This window comes from Mus caroli, chromosome 3 (genome assembly GCF_900094665.2).
Source record: "Mus caroli chromosome 3, CAROLI_EIJ_v1.1, whole genome shotgun sequence".
NCBI lineage: Eukaryota > Metazoa > Chordata > Mammalia > Rodentia > Muridae > Mus > Mus caroli.
The window spans coordinates 4,753,382-4,771,476 of record NC_034572.1 but is presented as its reverse complement, the minus strand read 5'-3'; the positions used below and the strand labels follow the sequence as shown (position 1 = coordinate 4,771,476).

The 18,095-nt window shown below is 45.1% G+C and overlaps 1 pseudogene; it reads left to right on the top strand.

The window, feature by feature from the left end:
• Positions 1-17,281: 17,281 nt before the first annotated feature.
• LOC115030776 lies at positions 17,282-17,403 on the top strand (annotated as a pseudogene).
• Positions 17,404-18,095: the final 692 nt, after the last annotated feature.

Genomic DNA, 18,095 nt, shown 5'->3' with positions numbered 1-18,095 from the left:
TGTGGGGGGAGGACTTTGAGACCCTTCTCCTAGCTGCTTAGAAGTCAATCTTCTCCTGGTTCCCTTTGGAACAAGATGTAGAAATATCAGCTTTTCCTCCTGTGTCGTGTCTGTCTGGATACTGTCATACTTCCCACCTTGATGATAATGGACTGAACCTCTGAACCTATAAGCTAGCCCCAATTAAATGTCTTTTATAAGAGTTGTCTTGGTCATGGTGTCTCTTCACAACAATGAAAACCCTAACTAAGATGGATAATAAAATTAAAATTGTTTTTAAAATTCAAAATTGAGGGGTGAGCTACCTGTTGTCTGTCCTGACAGAGAGCCACATATCAGAACTACATTCTGTGTTCTAGGCTGGCATAAGCATGCCATCAGGTCCTGTCATGACACAGACTCACTGTCACTCTGACATTTTCTACCCTCCAGACTATGAAATGAGATAGGTAGTGGCTGCCACTTTGGGGTAAACAGAAATGATTTCCTGGCAGCTTTAGAATGATCCGTTAATGGGTGGCTGTCTTCTGGAGCATCTCTGGGCGGAGTCGTTGCAGACCAAGGTTGCTCTGGCTGTGGGATGCCCTGGGCAACCCTAGGCTCTGCATGTGGGCAAGGGATCAAGAGACTCAGTGAGCAGAGCCACCTTCTCCAAGTCTCTCAGCCTTGGGAGACTTGTCATCTCCACCAAACAAATTCAGCAAAGTCATATTGGTTCAGATCCTGTGACTGAAGGGACTTTGCTGTCGTTTAATGATAGGCTGTGACAAATGTGTTTGAGAAATGAGAATTCCAAGATGAAGCTTTTGACCCAAATGGAGTGTCTCTAAAATTTTCCCCTCGTAATCTGGAATGCTCCAAGAGGTTGGCATGGGAAATGGAAGCCCCACCTCCTTCCTACACATCCTTTGCATCCCTATCCCCTCTATGTCAGACTTACCTGTAGTCAGAGTGTACTCTACTGCTGAGCTATATGCCCTTGCAGCTTTGGATCAAAATAGAAGCAGCTGGGGCTTCCTGTTCCTTCGGTTGTTCATGGATATCTGTCCTTTTGTCCTAAGGTAGTCGGAAGAAACTACTCCATCTGCATGTGAAGAGAATAGGCCTGGGGTGCACCTGTCAGTGCAGGATCATAGCTGGGGTGAGGGAGACAAATGTACTGTGTGTTAAGGGTTGGTGCTGGCCAGTCAGAGCCCTCTAGTCCCCTAGTGAGGAGATGGAGTCTGCACTGCCTGCTGATGAGAGACCCTGAGTGAACCATCAGCCTTCCCTTTGTTCTGGTGCTGGAGAGGAAGAAGGTGTTTGCATTCATGGATTATATCCACTGCCACATCACTATCCTGTTAGTCTGGGCTCTTATTGAGGAGCTGTTGAGTGCTAGAGTATGGCACAGTTGGTGAAGTGTTTGCCTTGCAAATGTGAGGACTGAGTTCTGTCCTCAGAATCCACACAAAACAAGCAAGTAAACAAGCAAGCAAGCAGGCAGGCAGACAGGCAGGCAGGCAGGCAGGCAGGCAGGCAGGCAGGCAAGCAAGCAAGCAAACAAGCAAGTAAGCAAATAGGCAGACAGGCAAGCTAGCAAGCAAACAGGCAGGCAGGCAGGCAAGCTAGCAAGCAAGCAAGCAAGCAAGCAAACAGGCAGGCAGGCAGGCAGGCAAGCAAGCAGTGGTGGTGTTTGTGTGTCATTCCAATACTGCAGAGGTGGAGAAAGGTCCATCCCTGGTGCTTGCTGGAATACCAGTCAGCCTAGCTTGATCAGAGAACTCCAGGTCCCAGGGAGAGACCCTGTCTCAAAAAATAAATAGATAGCTCTTGAAGAATGTCAGCATAGGTTGACCTCTGACCTCCAGACAGGACAAGCGACATGTACTAGACTCTTCCCTGAGAGGCCTATGCCAGGGTGGCTGACCAAGCCAGGAAGTCCTCAGTCTTCTACACAGTCGTTCTTTGAGAAGGTGCAGGCTCTTTGGTGTGAGATGTGACTGGCTGTGCTATGCTGTGTCAGGACAGGTGGCCAAGGCACTGTTCCAGTGAATGTCCCCCCTTCCTTTGCAGGCTTTAGTGGGATGAATCCCCTGGAATCTCCTAACACTAGACGTGCTTATGGCCTACTACAGAGGCACAGCCCTCCTCCAGCCCCTGGCTCCCACAAAGGGCCCAGCAGCAAGGACAGAGGGCGTGACAACACCTGGGTTTTGCTAGCGATGGGGCTTGGAGAAGCCCACAGCCATCTGTGATCAGTTCCGTAGCTACATGGCTGATTTTCACTTCTATTCTGCCGTAATTATCTTCAGGCATCCATTCATCCTGACTTAAAGATACAAATACTCCTAACATGTCTTTCATAGAATTTTTAGTGCTGAATATTTGGTGGCTTTCTCTTTTCCCCTGAGATGTTGTCTACAATTTCAGTAAATTAGACCTTATTTAGAGCTCACAGCTAGCCTGTTGTGTGGCACTTACATACATAGGAGATGCACTGAGATGTTTCTGCTTATCCGTAAGGTCAGAGCCGCCTCTTGGAGAACAGCTTAGGGACCAGGGTCATGCTTTCCATGTATGGACTCCAGAAAGGCTAGCACCTGTGCAGCAATACATGTGAGTAAGCGAGCAGCTGGCTGAGCTTGCTAAGGGACGGCTGCGTGAACAGAAGCAGTCCACTTGCTAAAGCTTTAGGAAATCCCAATAAGGAATATGGCGTATAAGGGTTTGTGGGCTTTCTTTCTTTCTTTCTTTCTTTCTTTCTTTCTTTCTTTCTTTCTTTCTTTCTTTCTTTCTTTCTTTCTTTCTACGGGCACATGCCACATACATGTTTGGAGATTTGGTGGGTGGAAAACCTTCTAGAGTTGGTTATATCCTTCTCACATGTGAGTTATGAGAATCAAACTCAAGTTACCCAGCAGCCTATGCTCGGTGAGCCATCTTGCCAGCAAGGGTTTCACTAGTATGCTGACTTTCTGGTTTATCGTCAGCTTTCAGGAAGTCATTGTAACAAAATACCTTTTTACAAAGACTACTTAGGAAGTAAAGAGGTTTATTTTAGCTTATGGTTCAAGTTCAGGATCAAGCAAGCCACTTGGTTAGGATCCCTGATGAGGCCAGCCCAGGAGCATGCCAGGGCCAGAGAGAGAAAGGTGAGAAGTGGGTCCCACAGGCTCCCTGAAAGCACTATGCCCTCTCCAAGACCTAAGGATGGACACTCCTCCTCAAGGGGCCACGCGTCTTGAAATTCCACAGCACCCTACAGATTTGCATCTTTTGCTCTGAGTGTGAGAAACTGATCAAGGTAACAACAGTAGCAATAACAACAGCAGCAGCAGCAACAACAACAGCAACAATAGCAGTGTCAACAACAGCAACAGCAGCAGTAGCAACAACAGCAACAGTAGCAGCAACAACAGTAGTATCAACAACAACAGCAACAACAGTGGGAAAATCAAAGAAGCAAAAGGTTCTTTGTTTTTTCTTTTTCTAATTTTTTATTAGGTATTTTCTTCATTTACATTTCAAATGCTATCCTGAAAGTCCCCCATACCCCCCATACCCCTCCCCTACCCACCCATTCCCACTTTTTGGCCCTGGCGTTCCCCTGTACTGGGGCATATAAAGTTTGCAAGACCAGGGGGCCTCTTCTGCTACATATGCAGCTAGAGACATGAGCTTGGGGGCGGGGGGTACTGGTTAGTTCATATTGTTGTTCCACCTATAGGGTTGCAGACCCCTTCAGCTCCTTGGGTATTTTTCTCTAGCTCCTCCATTGGGGGTCCTGTGATCCATGCAATAGCTGACTGTGAGCATCCACTTCTGTGTTTGCCAGGCACTGGCATAGCCTCACAAGAGACAGCTATAATAGGGTCCTTTCAGCAAAATCTTGCTAGTGCATGCAATGGTGTCAGTGTTTGGTGGCTGATTATGTGATGGATCCCCGGATATGGCAGTCTCTGGATGGTCCATCCTTTCCTCTCAGCTCTGAAGTTTGTCTCTGTAACTCCTTCCATGGGTGTTTTGTTCCCAATTCTAAGAAGGGGCGAAATGTCCACATTTTGGTCTTCATTCTTCTTGAGTTTCATGTGTTTTGCAAATTGTATCTTTGGTATTCTAAGTTTCTGGGCTAATATCCACTTATCTGTGAGTACATATCAAGTGAGTTCTTTTGTGATTGGGTTACCTCTCTCAGGATGATACCCTCCAGATCTCTGCTTCCTGATGGTCGCTCAATGCAACCACACCTGAGGCTTTCACTCTCCTGCCTTCCCCACCATGTGCTGTCAACTGTGAGCTAAAATAAACCCTTGCTTCCTTAAGCGTTGGGATGTCATCACATCAACAGGAAAGGAAAGGAACACAGTACCCGTAAAGGCTGTGGTATCACAGCCGAGGTCTGAAGGACAGACAGGGAGAAAGATGTGTCCATGTGGGCCTGGGCTATGATAAGGAATGGACACTGGAATCCACAGTGTAAAGTAGATAATGAAAAAGAATTGTGGGATTAACTCTCTTCATAAAGGAATGAGAACAGCAAACCTGACGTTGTCGTGGAAGTTATGTTTTCAAACAATCTTTAATTTGATGGGATTAAATAGAAAGAAAATGGAATTGTGAAATTTGCAGGAAAGTGGATATTCCTCAAAAGCATAAGCTAAAAGAATTTGAACTCAGACAGAAAGCCCTGCACATCCCCTTGGATACGTGTTCCAGTGTGATGGATACATATTCACACAGGTCCTGCAGGTGATGAGAAGGGCAGAGGAGGCAAAGGGACATGTGAGTCATGGAAGGGGACATAAGCCAAACTTCTTCCTGCCCTCTGCTCTGTTATAGTTACTTCCTCCCCATAGTAGATCCTGGAATTCAGCTTTCTGTGTACAGATGGAGCAAGAACATTTTTTTTTTTAAATCTCCAAACAAGCCAACATACGTTATGCCTTTGAGGTAGTGATTGCCAACGCTGGGTTTAATTTTTAATTCTGCTGACTGTCAGTGCAAAGGAATCAGACATGACTAGTCCACTGAGTACACTTGTCATACTGACATGCTTGGGAAAGCATGATTTAAAATGGTTGTTCTGATGGGAGGGTTTTGTGATCTGGAAATTTCCATCCTTCTTCTGTTTAAAACTATTTATTTATTTAGGCAGGTCAAGCCAGATCAGAAAGACTGGTCCGGGTCCCAAGGCTGATGAGAGTAAACTTGGACTTGACCATGGTTGCTGTTATTTGGGACTGTTGCCACATCCACAGAAATGCATGGACCATGAAAGAGTCTGGGTGGTGACACCACCAGGTCACTAAGAGTGTCACCAGATTGGAGGAAGTAGAAGTGGGAAGCTGTGCCTTCATTCTTCTTGGTACTCAGTCCTGACTTTACACGTGGTGTACCTATGACAGGAGACTATCGTCTCTGGCATAGACTCCACCTGTCACATTCTTCCTCTACGTTTGTCTTCAGGTCAGTTGAACCAAAGCATTTGTGAAGTTGAGGGTGAATGAAAGAGAAGTAAAAAGGAAAAGAAAGACATGATGGCTAGTACGTATGCTGGAGGAGAAAGTTTGTCATAGATATGTATACCCAGAGGCAGACACACCAGGGAAGGAAAGGGAGAGAGAAGAGAGGGGAACCAGCTGTAACAGCCAGAGACCGAAGATACAAAAAGCATGTGTAACCAAAAGGTCTGGGTTATATAGGGAAGTTCCTCTCAGGGAAGGGCAGCCCAGCCCCTGGCCTGGAGAGTTAGGGGAAGGGTAGAGGGTGGGATATGTGAGCCATACTTTGTAACAGGTAGGGACTGAGAGATGTTGGGAGAACCTGACAGCCAGGTCTGCTTTGATAGTGTTAAATAGGCACCCCAGCCTTTGCCCTGGCTGGAAACTTAACAGAGGGTGCTAGTGACTCAGATGGGAGCTCTACCTGGAGGCCTGGTGTGTGTGTGTGTGTGTGTGTGTGTGTGTGTGTGTGTGTGTGTGGTGAGGTGAGCCTAGGGTTTGCAGCACTAGAAAGAATGATGCCAGACTGGATGATTTGGGTGAGCACGTATGCAGTGAGGTTGCTCCCTTCTGCAGATAATTGAAAACTTTCTTCATGTCAGAAAAAAGGAAGTGCTGTTGTCTGAACAGCAGCAGTCCTTGGGATGGACCCGCTGTGGGGCTTACATGTGGGCTGCCCTGCACTCTCTCTCTCAGCTCTGCCCCGCATGCCTAGGGTTGTTTTGGTTTTCCCTCAAGGCTGCTTGTCCACCTCACCAGCTGATCATTGCCCCCAGGAAGCACAGTGAGTTTATATTGGAAGGAGTCTGGGGTGCTGGTGTGGGGAGCAGTGGGCAGTGTGCACGTTAGAATGTCATGAGTCCAAAGCACACTTAGATTGCTGGGGGGTTTTGTTTGTTATTTTGGCTTTTTGGGGTCTCGCTCTATAGTCCATACTGGCATCAAACTCGTGACAGTTCTGCGTCTGCCCCCCCAAGAGCTATAGTTACAGTCCTGGGTGACCACACTGGCTTCCTGCAGAACTTTGGAGGCCACATTCAGAGCCCAGTGAGGACAGCCCAGGAAAACATACCCTCTCTTAGGAGCTTTGTGCTTTCGCCCACCCATGGCAAAGATGGTCCTGATACACCTTGGTCATGTTTCTGAGGAAAGGAAAAACATAGCCACTCCTCAGTAACCCTCGTGCTCACCAGCCCTCACCGATCTCCTCAGTGTCCTGCTGGATGCTCTGATGAACATGGATACAGCGTTGTGATATCTGCTGTTGTTTGGTCTTCTCACTTTTATGTTTCATCTTTTTCATTTTATTGATTGTGTTTTTGAGAGACAGGTTTTTATGTAGCTGAGGCTGACCTCAAATTCCATAGGTAGGAGAAGGTAACCTTGAATTCCTGCTTCCCCTGCCTTCCTCTCCCAAGTGCTGGGATAAGAGGCATTGCCTTTCTTGCCTGCTTCACTCTTCAGTGGGCGGGGCTAGTTTCCAAAAGCTCCTTCCATGCAGTTCCCAGCCAGGTGACACTTGCTGTGTGTTAGGGATTCTCAAAGAAAACTGTGACCTCCAATCTAACGTGAAGCTCCATGTGTAGCACTTACACCACAAATGAGGGACACAACCGTCTGGCCAGGTCAAACCCCAGCTCTACCTGTATCAGCCATGAGGCCGTGAATCAATCGCTGTACCTATGTTTCCGAATCTGCCTTGTGATGACATAGAGAGGAGTCTGTCTTAGGAGCTCCTTATGCACAGGAGAGTTCCTAAGTCTCCTGTGTGGAGGAGGCATTCTCTGGCGTGCTTTCCTCACTCCCAAATAAAGAAATGCTTAAGAAGAAACCTATACTTTCTCCCTTCCTTCCTTGCTTCCACCTCCTCCCTCTCCCTCTCCCTCTCCCTCTCCCTCTCCCTCTCCCTTTTCTTGAGACAGTGTTTCTCTGTGTAGTCTTCACAGTGTATACCAGGCTGCTTTTCTTTTTTCTTAATACATTCTAAAGGAAATCTTATGCTTAGGTTTTGAATACAATGTTTATTTTGGCCAGTAAATGGAATACAGAATCAAAATCCCACTCACTGGCTGGTGATGGCTCAGTGGTTGGGACGTTTGCTATGTAATTACCAGGACCTGATTTTGGATCCCATACTCATGTAGCTAGGGTGCCTATGACCCCAGCACGTGGGTGGGTGGGGGATGGTGGTCAGATTGCTAGCTGCCAGCCTAGTCAAAAAACAGGAGGGCCAGGTATAGGGAGAAACTCTGCCTCAAAGGAATAAGGTATAGAGTGATGAAGGACGACCCCTGACAACATCCTCTAGCCTCACATATATGTGCATAAAAACACAGGTACACACACACACACACACACACACACACACTACCCCTGAGGATGGCACCATCTTTCAGGGCTGGTCACCTCCAAGACCACCTCGGCCTTGGTAGCCCATTCACCTGTTCTAACCCTCACATTCCATTAGAGGAAAGGCCTGGATTTCTCTTGCCAACATGCAAAATCCACTAACATCTGTGATGTCATCTCCTGGAACTAAGTTCTCCTGCTTCCCCTTTCCCACACAGGAGAAAGCAAACGCTCACACGAAGGCCTTTCAGTGTCTCTGGAAATGTTTTGCTTTTGGGGTGTTTATAGGTCACTTATGTAACAGTCCTTGAGAAACTGGTACAGTTTTGACCTTAATGCAAATCCATAATGATAGGAGAAGATGCAGATAGAACTACATTTTTATTTATTTATTTATTTATTTATTTATTTATTTATTTATTGAGACAGGGTTTCTCTGTATAGCCCTGGCTGTCCTGGAACTCACTCTGTAGACCAGGGTGGCTTCGATCCGCCTGCCTCTGCCTCCCAAGCGCTGAAATTACAGGCATGTCCCACCACTGCCCAGAAAACTAAAAATTTAATATTCTTATTTTAAATTTATTAACCAATCAGTTCCTTTACTGATTATTTTGAGACAGGGTCTCATGTGGTCCTGATTGGCCTGGAACTTTCTTCACTTACCAGGCTGGCTTCAGATTCAAGGAAATCACCTGCCTATGCTTCTTCGTGACACCATCACATTTGGTCATTTTTAGCTTTTATTTATTCATGAAGCTATTGTTTGTGGTGCTGGAGAAAGAGCCCAAGTCTTGAGCATGTTAGGCAAGAGCTCTGTCCATTTCTTACATTAAATATTGCCTTGTTTCCTTAAAGCAGGACTTTGCTATGCTTCCCAGACTGTCCTCAGATATACTAAGGTTTACAAATGTTGGGATTGCAGGAGTGCCCCACGGGCCTCTACCAAATCACCTCTTCTAAGGTCAAAGCAGTAGTAGTACTTCTTTAGAAAAAACAAGGAATGTAATCTACTTTCTCCATTATAAAGTAATATTTATTTAATATGAAAACTTGGGAGTTGTAGAAAACCAAGTCGGAAGGAATCATCTCTGGTCCCAAACAGAAATTAAATCCCTAGAGCAAATATTTAATATATTTTCTTCCAAGTATTTATTCTACTTACAGACCGTCTTTGATACAATGATGACTAATAACTTTTTCTAGCAGGGTTTCATGTAACCCAGGCAATCCTAAAATTCACTATGTCATCAATGATGACTCTGAATGTCTGATCCTCCTACCTCTGCCTCATGAATGCTGTAACCTCATCATTTTACAAAGTGCCTGGGATCCATCCCAGGGCTTGCTGCATGCTAGGCCACCATTGTACCAACCAAACTGAATGCCCTCTAAAGTATTTATTTGAAATATTTTAAAAGATTTAGTTATCTTACTTCATGTATATGAATGAATTTGCATTCAAGCATATATGTGCACTGTGTGGCAGCCTTTTGAGATATGAAGAGAACATGGGATAGTTTGGAACTCGTGTTACAGGCTGTAGTTACTGTATGAGTGCTGAGAACTGAACCTGGGACCTTTGTAAGAGTAACAGGTGCTCTTAACCCCTGAGCCATCGCTCCAGCCCTCCAGCCTATTATAGATTTCCCTAAGTCCCCATTTGCAAGCATTTTTTCATGGTGTTATAAAGTCTTTGCAAAAAATTTCCAGGAGTGGTGGTGCATCCTTTCAATGCCAAGCACTGGGAAGGCAGAGGCAGACAGATCTATGCGTTTGAGTCCAGCCTGGTTAATATAGTGAGTTCTAGAACAGTCAGGGCTATATAGCAAGACCTTGTCTCAAAATTTAAAAGAGAAAACTTATTTGTAACAATTTACATGTAGTTTGCCATATTTAATTACGTAGTTTTCCATTCTCAAACACTTAATTTACAAATTACAACTGACATTATCAGCTGATACCATCAGTAATTATTTTCCTATCTTGATCCCTAATCATTTGGTTCTCTTGCTGTTCAAATATTGCTTCCCATCTCCTGAGGCATCCATCCCAACAGAGGCTACTGCTGACCCTGTGAAAACCTGAAGCAGCCTGATGATTCCTAGCTTCTGTCAACTCTGTCTTCTAACAGACGCTGCTGAGCATTTCTATCCCCACATCCTGAAGCCTGACTACTAAGTCAGTGCCCAGTCTGCTTTCTTGAGTCCCTGCAGACCACCACACAAACTCCTGCTCAAGTGATCATAGTTAGAGATGATCCTAATTATTCTGCCGGGTTATTTCATATTGCCCCCGATCTTTAGGACAGATTCTCTTCAAGACTCTCATGTGTCTAGCCTGCCCACACCTGTGTCTATGTCCCATGCTACAGTTGTGCATACGTTATCCCATTCTGTATTATAGACCCGTGGGTCTCTTGGATACCTTGTGATCTGTTTTGATAATGCCTTTTCTCTCCTTCTCCTGGCCAATGGTTATCTACCATTTAAAAAGTGTTAGGAGAACCATTCTTTCTCTAGGAAGCCTTTTCAAGTTTCCTGCCTGGAGTTAGGGTTGTAATTCAGTTGGAGTAGCCATTGCTTGACATCCAGGAACCCTGAGATGAATCACCAGATGTGGGAGCATAAACAGATGTGGGAGCCTCTGCCTGTAACCCCAGTAATCAGATATTGAAGCAACAGACGCACAAGTTTATGGTCATCCTCAGACTTGGCTACACAAAAAGGTAAAGGCCAGCCTGAACTACAGGAGATCCTATAAAAATCCCCCCTAGATCCAGTTTTTCTTCTCGGGTCTTCTCACCACCCTAAGACATCCAATTCTCAGACAATTGTTTTGTTTGTCTGTGACGGTCTCATGTAGTCCAAGCTGCCCTCAAACTCTTTGTGTAGCAAGGATGACCTTTGATTTATGATCCTCCTGCCTCCATTTCTCCAGTACTGACACTGCCAGCAGACAGCAAGTACCCCATGCTGGGCTTGTGAGGTGCTGGGAATCCAATCCAGGGCTGTACACTTGCTAGGCAAGGACTCTACCAACTGAGCTACATTCCCGTCCCTGGAAGTCATTCTTGAGGGTTGGGGAACTTTCTCTTTCCTTAGATCTGTAAGCTACGTAGAGCTAGGTTCTAGATGGTTTACCTTTGCACACCCAGTTCAGTGCCGGGCTCACTTGGCATCTTTGTGGATCTCACTTGACTGAAACTATTCTCTATTGCTCTACAAGCCAGCCTCTTTTGATGCAAACACCTCTAATGCCACCACATACAAGCTTGTAGGATGAATCCTCATATATGTGACTTTTCTCTTATTTTTAAGGGCACTAGATACTATATAGTATCTTCAAAGCAGAGACTTTCACTGTGGAATCAGAGCATATCCAGATCTTGAAATGCAATAAGAAGCCCGGACACACAGAAAGCCCTACAATGGCAAGCTCAATGCAGGCCTGTCTGCCTTCTCTATCCCTTCTGGGGGCTCAGCGCCAAGGTTCAAAGTCAGTAGCTGGGGTCCGAGGATTAGAGAGCCCTGAACAAACATGACTCCTACATTTCACGTTTCTTCTCCTTTCCTGTTGAATAGTACATGCTTGTTTTATTCAGATTGTGAAAAACAATTTTAATGAGCAGACTAAATACTTGTCTTTCTATTCCTCTAATCTTTAAAAGATTCACACGGAACACAGTTATGAGTCAGGTTAGAGGAAGATTAAGATAACTTCTCTTGACCAGTCTCCTCCCACCCCCCCCACCCCCGCCTCCTCCCCCCTCCCCTCTTCCACTAGTCGGGTCACCTCAGCTTTTAGCTGCTGCTTGCAGGGACCTTTGTCATCATTCTTGTCTAACCCCTTCTGAGCTAGAGCCCTGCCTGCCCGACTCCCAACAGGAAGCGATCTTTCTGCTTTCAGGCGAGCCACACGCCTTCCAGCCAGCCAGCAGCTCCAACTAATTAGCACACGTGATGGGAATTGGAAACAAAGTCGCCAACAATAGGAGCGTGGGAACCCCGGCCGCGCCACAGTTCCACCTCCCCTCCCCCATCCTCTCTGCGCAGAACAGGGGCCTCGGGGCGGTGTCCCTGCAGAGGGTCTTCCCTCAGTCTAGGCTTGTGCCAGTCAGAGCACGATCCAGCAGCAGGAGGTCAGTGTTGATCAGAGCCAGAGAAGAACAACTGCTACCAAATATCCTTGAGGCAGGTCAGTGTCCTGAAGGGTTAGTGACTCCGCTTTGGTGATGACAAAGAGACCAGCTCATTGTGCCAAGCAGAGGAGGGGTACTGCCCTGTCCCTATCCTGTGGAACTAGATTCAACCCAGTAACCCCTAACCTGGGCACTGCTCGCCAAGGCCTCTGTCCTGGGTGCCCATCAGCTGTCTGAAAGCAACTCTAGGCACTTGACACTCAATGTTCTCCTATGTCAAGGTCACCCTGAATGGAGGCTAATGGAAACTTAGCTTTACTTTCCAGTACAGGACGCCAATGACTTTAAAACCTCCAGCTTTATTGAGAGATACAACTCATATACAATTCATTCACTTAAAATATGTGATTGGATCAATTTTAGTGGTTTCCTAGGTGTGCACAACTACCTACTAGAGTTAGGTAATGGTAGAATATTTTCATTTTTTTATTTACACTCTTTAAAATTAGGTATTTTCTTATTTTACATTTCCAATGCTATCCCAGAAGTCCCCCATACCCTCCCCCTCCACTCCCCTACCCACCCACTCCCACTTCTTGGCCCTGGCGTTCCCCTTACTGGGACATATAAAGTTTGCAAGACCAATGGGCCTCTCTTTCCACTGATGGCAAAATCTTGGTTGGTGGCATAGCTCAGTAACACAACACAAGTGTGGGAGACCCTAGGTTCAATCTCCAATAGTGTGGCATGCATGCACACACCCACATATGCACAAATCTCCAATACTGTAACACACACACACACACACACACACACACACACATACACACATACCTGGTACCTCCAGCTAGCTCTTCCTATTTCTAGTTGTCTTGCAGACTGACCACAGAACTTTATGTCATCTTTGTGTTGGTTTCATTCACTTACCGGGTTCTTCAGGGCACCTCTAGGTTATGATGCAAATCAGCACTTTTTTTTTTCCCATTCCAAAAACATTTTCCTACATTTTATACTACAATACTATTATACTACAGGGTTTTAAATCACATTTGGTTGATGGGTACTGGAATTGTTCCCACAATGTGGTCATCATGAACAATGTTAATTAAGAAGTTCACTTGGACTTCCTGACATGCCTTCTCATGGGTAGATAACCAGAAGTGAAGTTGCTGGTTTGGAGGTAAATTTGTGTCTTGCTTTCTTTGTTTTGTTTTGTTTTTTCAGGACAGGGCTTCTCTGTGTAGCCCTGGCTATCCTGGAACCCACTCTGTAGACCAAGCTGGCCTCAAACTCAGAAATTTGCCTGCCTCTGCCTCCCAAGTGCTGGGATTAAAGGCGTGGGCCACCACACCTGGCTATGTGTAGCTTCCAATGGCTCAGAGTTCCCAACCACAATCCATGCTAGTCTTCTTTTCTCCAGATCCTCATCAGCACTAGCTGTTGACTTTCCCTTTGACTATAGCCACCCTACAACAAATATATGAAGTAATTTCTCAATTATAAAATTAAAAAAATTGGATGAGCCCTAAACTCTTTCCAGTGTGAATTTCTGAGGCCTTTCTGAAAATAAGACCTGTGACTTGCACTGTATATTCTAAGAGTCATGAGTGGCAACTTACTGTAGCAGCTGCTAAAAGCATCATTATCATTATTTGGGGGTCTGGGGACTGAAATAGTTAATTATTCACTAATGTATTTCTAGCTAATGTATGGAGTTGGACAAAAAGGCCCATATTAGGGACCAACTGCATTTGATATTCTTCCTTCCTACCTCCAGGCCCCAGTGTGTAGTAGGCAAGTTGTTCCTGTGTTTTGTGTGATTAAAAATGACCCTATGAAATTCTAGACCATCAGCTGGCAGTAAATCCCTACCTGCATTGTGTTGTCCACACACAGACTTTTTCTGAAAGCAGGCACTTTAATCAGGGTTAAACTTTATTTAGCTATGACTATAAAATCGCATTGAGGAGCTTCTTTCTTCCTTCCTTTCTCTCTCTCTCTCTCTCTCTCTCTCTCTCTCTCTCTCTCTCTCTCCTTTTTTTGAGACAGGGTTTCTCTGTGTAACCCTGGATGTCTTGGAACGCACTCTGTAGACCGGGCTGGCCTCGAACTCAGAGATCCGCCTGTCTCTTAACTTAAGCAGTTTCTAAAGCACATTCCTAAGCAAGGCATGGCAGCATCCTTTGGGGACTACGTGTTTGGGAGATGAATTCTGGAACTATCCCAGTTTGATTCCCTGAATCTGTGTGATTCTGACTCTTGCTGCCTTCAGCACAGTACTAGGTTCTGAAATTAGGTTACGTGTGTGTGTGTGTGTGTGTGTGTGTGTGTGTGTGTGTATACCCCTCCTCTCATTATTTGGATACATCATAAATCATCACTGTGGACTAGGTTGGCTGTGACAACTCATCCCTTTAATTCCAACAGAGGCAGGTGGATCTCTGTGGGTTCAAGACCAGCTTGATCTTTATAGCCAGTTGGTGGTCAGCCAGGGCTACATAGTGAGACAAAGAAGCAAAAACCACAGAAAAAGGAGCCCACTGTGGACAACAGAGGAACACTGTGGACTATAGGCAACAGAGGAACAGGTTTTCTGCCTATATAATTAGTATATATTATTAAACTCTATTATTACCATTGTAACGCACCCTTTACTTTTAATTATTTTGCTTTTGTAGATTTGAAGGGTGGCCTCATCTATGCTTTTGTCTTTTACTTGCTCATTTATCTGGCACTCAAATATCTGAGCATTTCATTTGACACAGGAAGACAATGGTTTCCTTTATTGTCTGTGGAACCCTTCCCATGAGAAATTTATTTTGAGAGTCACAGTTTCTCAAGAGAGGCAGCAACTTTCTTAGACATCAAACTCCAACCGTCACCACTGGAACTACACCCACGTTCAAATGGCTTAAATTGGGAATTTCACACACATCCCTAATTCCTTGGGGAAGTACCAGGTTCTTATCATTCCAGAGAACTGGGTAGATCTCAAAGCTACACAGCTGAATACTGTATATCTCAAGATCTCTGGACAGACTGAGTCTAAGCAACTTTGTTTCCTTCTAAACTTTCCCACTGGAGTCAGGCTCTTCACCAGCAAAGACAAATGGCTTCTTAAAATAATGGATTGCAAATGTGGTCCTTGGACCAAGAAAGTTACCTTACCTTTCTGCAATGCGTGCTAGATACTGCTAGCCACTGTTTTAGGGCTAGAAAATGGAAAGTAATTTGTTGGGTTGTTTATTTATGGTAGTCCAGGCCATCCTAGAAGTTACTACTGTAGCCCAGGCTAGCCTCAGACTCCCAAATGTTGGGATTACAAGTGCCTAGCACGGAAATGAATTTTGAGGTAGTTACTTCTATTCACTGACAGGCTGAGTGTTGCTCAACACCTTCTCACAATTCATTCCCCATTTTCTTTCCATCCCTGGAAGCAGTCTTCATCACACTCACTCCCAGCAGCTCTCAACACTACGACTTTCTTGTATGAGTCATTTTAAACCATCTCAACTATAAGTAAGTACAGACTGGGAATCTCCCTCAGTTTCCAGTCTAAGATAATTTTACTCAGTTCACTTCCTTGCTCACAGGGTTGTATGATTCCTAGCTCACTGGGCCATCCTTCCCCTGCCTGCTTACCCTGAAGGGTGTCCTTTCTCTCCCACATCCCCAGATGATTCACAAAACAGAGATAATATGATCAAAGGCATTCATATACTCTTACATCAAAACAGAACCTGAACTACTCCTCTTTTATTTCACCATCTAAACATGAGATCCTGGCTTACACTAAGAAAGAAAAAATAATGGATTGTGGAGACTTAGAGTCCATGGCGTATGCACGCACACACACACACACACAGAGAGAGAGAGAGAGAGAGAGAGAGAGAAGGGAATACCAATGAACATGGACCATGTTCTAGGTTTCTAGTGTGTTTACAGAAATCTTAAGAATAGCAAACTCCACAAGGCATACTATTTAAAGTATATAATACAGTGCCTTTGTAGAACACATTTCCCTATTAGAAAGCAGAATCTTGTATATAAATGTGTTGTTCAATATTGTCAGTTTGATGATATTTGTAACTACCATAGACACAAATTCCTGGGTTTGCCTATAAGGGATTTCCTAGAGGAGGTTAACTGAGGGGGGAAACTCACCCTAAATGTTTTGGAATTCTTGAATAAAGAGGAAAAAGTGAATGAACATGAGAATTTATCGTTTTGCTCTCTGAGGTGGACACAGTGACTGACAGCTGGCTTCCCCTCTGCCTCCTCCACCGTTTGGACCATTCCCTGGAACCGTGAGTCAAGATAAACCCTGCCTTCCACAAGCTGCTTTGCTTTGATATTTTGTCATAGCAATGAATGAAGTAACACAGGAAATATGGGTCAAGTTAAGAATGAATCCTTCCATGTCAGATTTCAAGGAGAAAAATAAAAGTTCAATAAATGTTGAAAAAAATCAGAAATCAGTAGTATGGAAACAGCAAATCTTTAAGTTATTTTTTGATCCAAAATCTTAGAGGAAACAAAGATAGTAATGAAGGGTATAAAAATGTTTTCTATGAGCCAGTCAAAGTGACCAGCTTACAGGAGACAAGCTGTTCCCCTAACCACTAAATATTACAGAAACTCTTGAAACGGGGTACAAAAATCCTCCAAGAGACAGGTTTCACAGACAAATCGTGAAATTCATAGAAAACTATGCTTATAGGATATGCACTTATGGTTCCAGACATGAATTCTGTTTTGTGAAGTAGGTCTTAAATTCAAGCAGAAGGTGGTTGGTTACCACTATTTGTACCACTATTGCCTGAGTGGACATATCTTAGCAAGCCAGGAGCTATATAGATCATACAATCCAGAGTTGGGTCGAGCTAATGGTTATTATTCAAGAAGCATGAATAGAAGGTCTCAGCGCTATGGAAGTTATCCAGTAAGGATGACATTTCCAGGTGGGTACCAGCTTGACTTCCCTGTGTTCTCTGACTTAAGTGTGTGATGTCTTCAACAATAGGGTCTTCCAACAACTTCTGGAGGGGATCCAGGAGCAACGGCAAGAGCTCGTAATGGGGACTTTATGATAATCCTCTGACCAACAACTTCAAACCACGGCCTCATTCCTGGCACTTTGACTACCTCTGCTGTCCCAGAGGACATCAAATTTCTTTTTTATACATGTTTATGTTTAATGAAGTTTCCACAGTAGCAATGATTCCACATATTTTCCCCAAAGGTCTCTAGTGTTAGCTATCCTTCCATATACTCCCAAAGGTGGGTATTTTAAATAAAAAAAATTTAAGGACCTGCCCCTAGAGGGTATGGCTGCTGTGTCACATGAGTGTCAGTAGGTAACAAAGAGGAGACAGGCTATGTCCATGCTGTGTTCTGATCTAGAAACATCTGAGTGATTAGTAGTCTAATATTCCCTGGAAAATGTGAGCCTAAGATGACCACCAGTCCAGAGCCAGGCAGGTCTGGACAGGGTCCCAGGTGGGGAGCAATCTAGAGACTAGAAGAATTCCTCCTTGGACTATGTGGGAGTAAGCCTGAGACAGGGGACCCTGGAAGTCAGTAGGGCAGGCCAGGTGAGCAATGAGCCCAAGATGATCATCATGTAGGCCTCCTGAGGTGGGGGCAGACCACATTTGAGATGACCTCTGCCCAGAGCCACAGTGCACCAGTGGGTCATAGTACTCCTGAGGCCACTCCTGAGATGACTCCAGACACTCAGAGACCCCAGGTTCCACTAAGAGGAGCAAGTAAGCGCTGGAGAAATGGAAGAGAAAGAGAAGCAGAAGGGCATGGACACACGAGGAGAGGCAGAACTGGAGATTCAGTTCTGTGAGGAACAGCCTGATGTGAGTAGCCTGTGATACCATCTGGGATCATGGTGGGGTCCTGGCTTGTGATACCACTGAGGGCCATGTCTGGGTCTTTAGCTCTGCAGTAGCAGGGGTCTTTGGTGAATGGCCAGGCAGATGTCCCTCCAAAGGCCACTTGGGCAGGCAGGAAAGCTGGGACAGCCTGGGGCATGAGAGCGGAAAGTCGGCAGGCTGCCCAGCTCAGATGCTTCCCAGGCCCAGACCCAGGGCTCTGCACTGGCCTACCCCAGCATC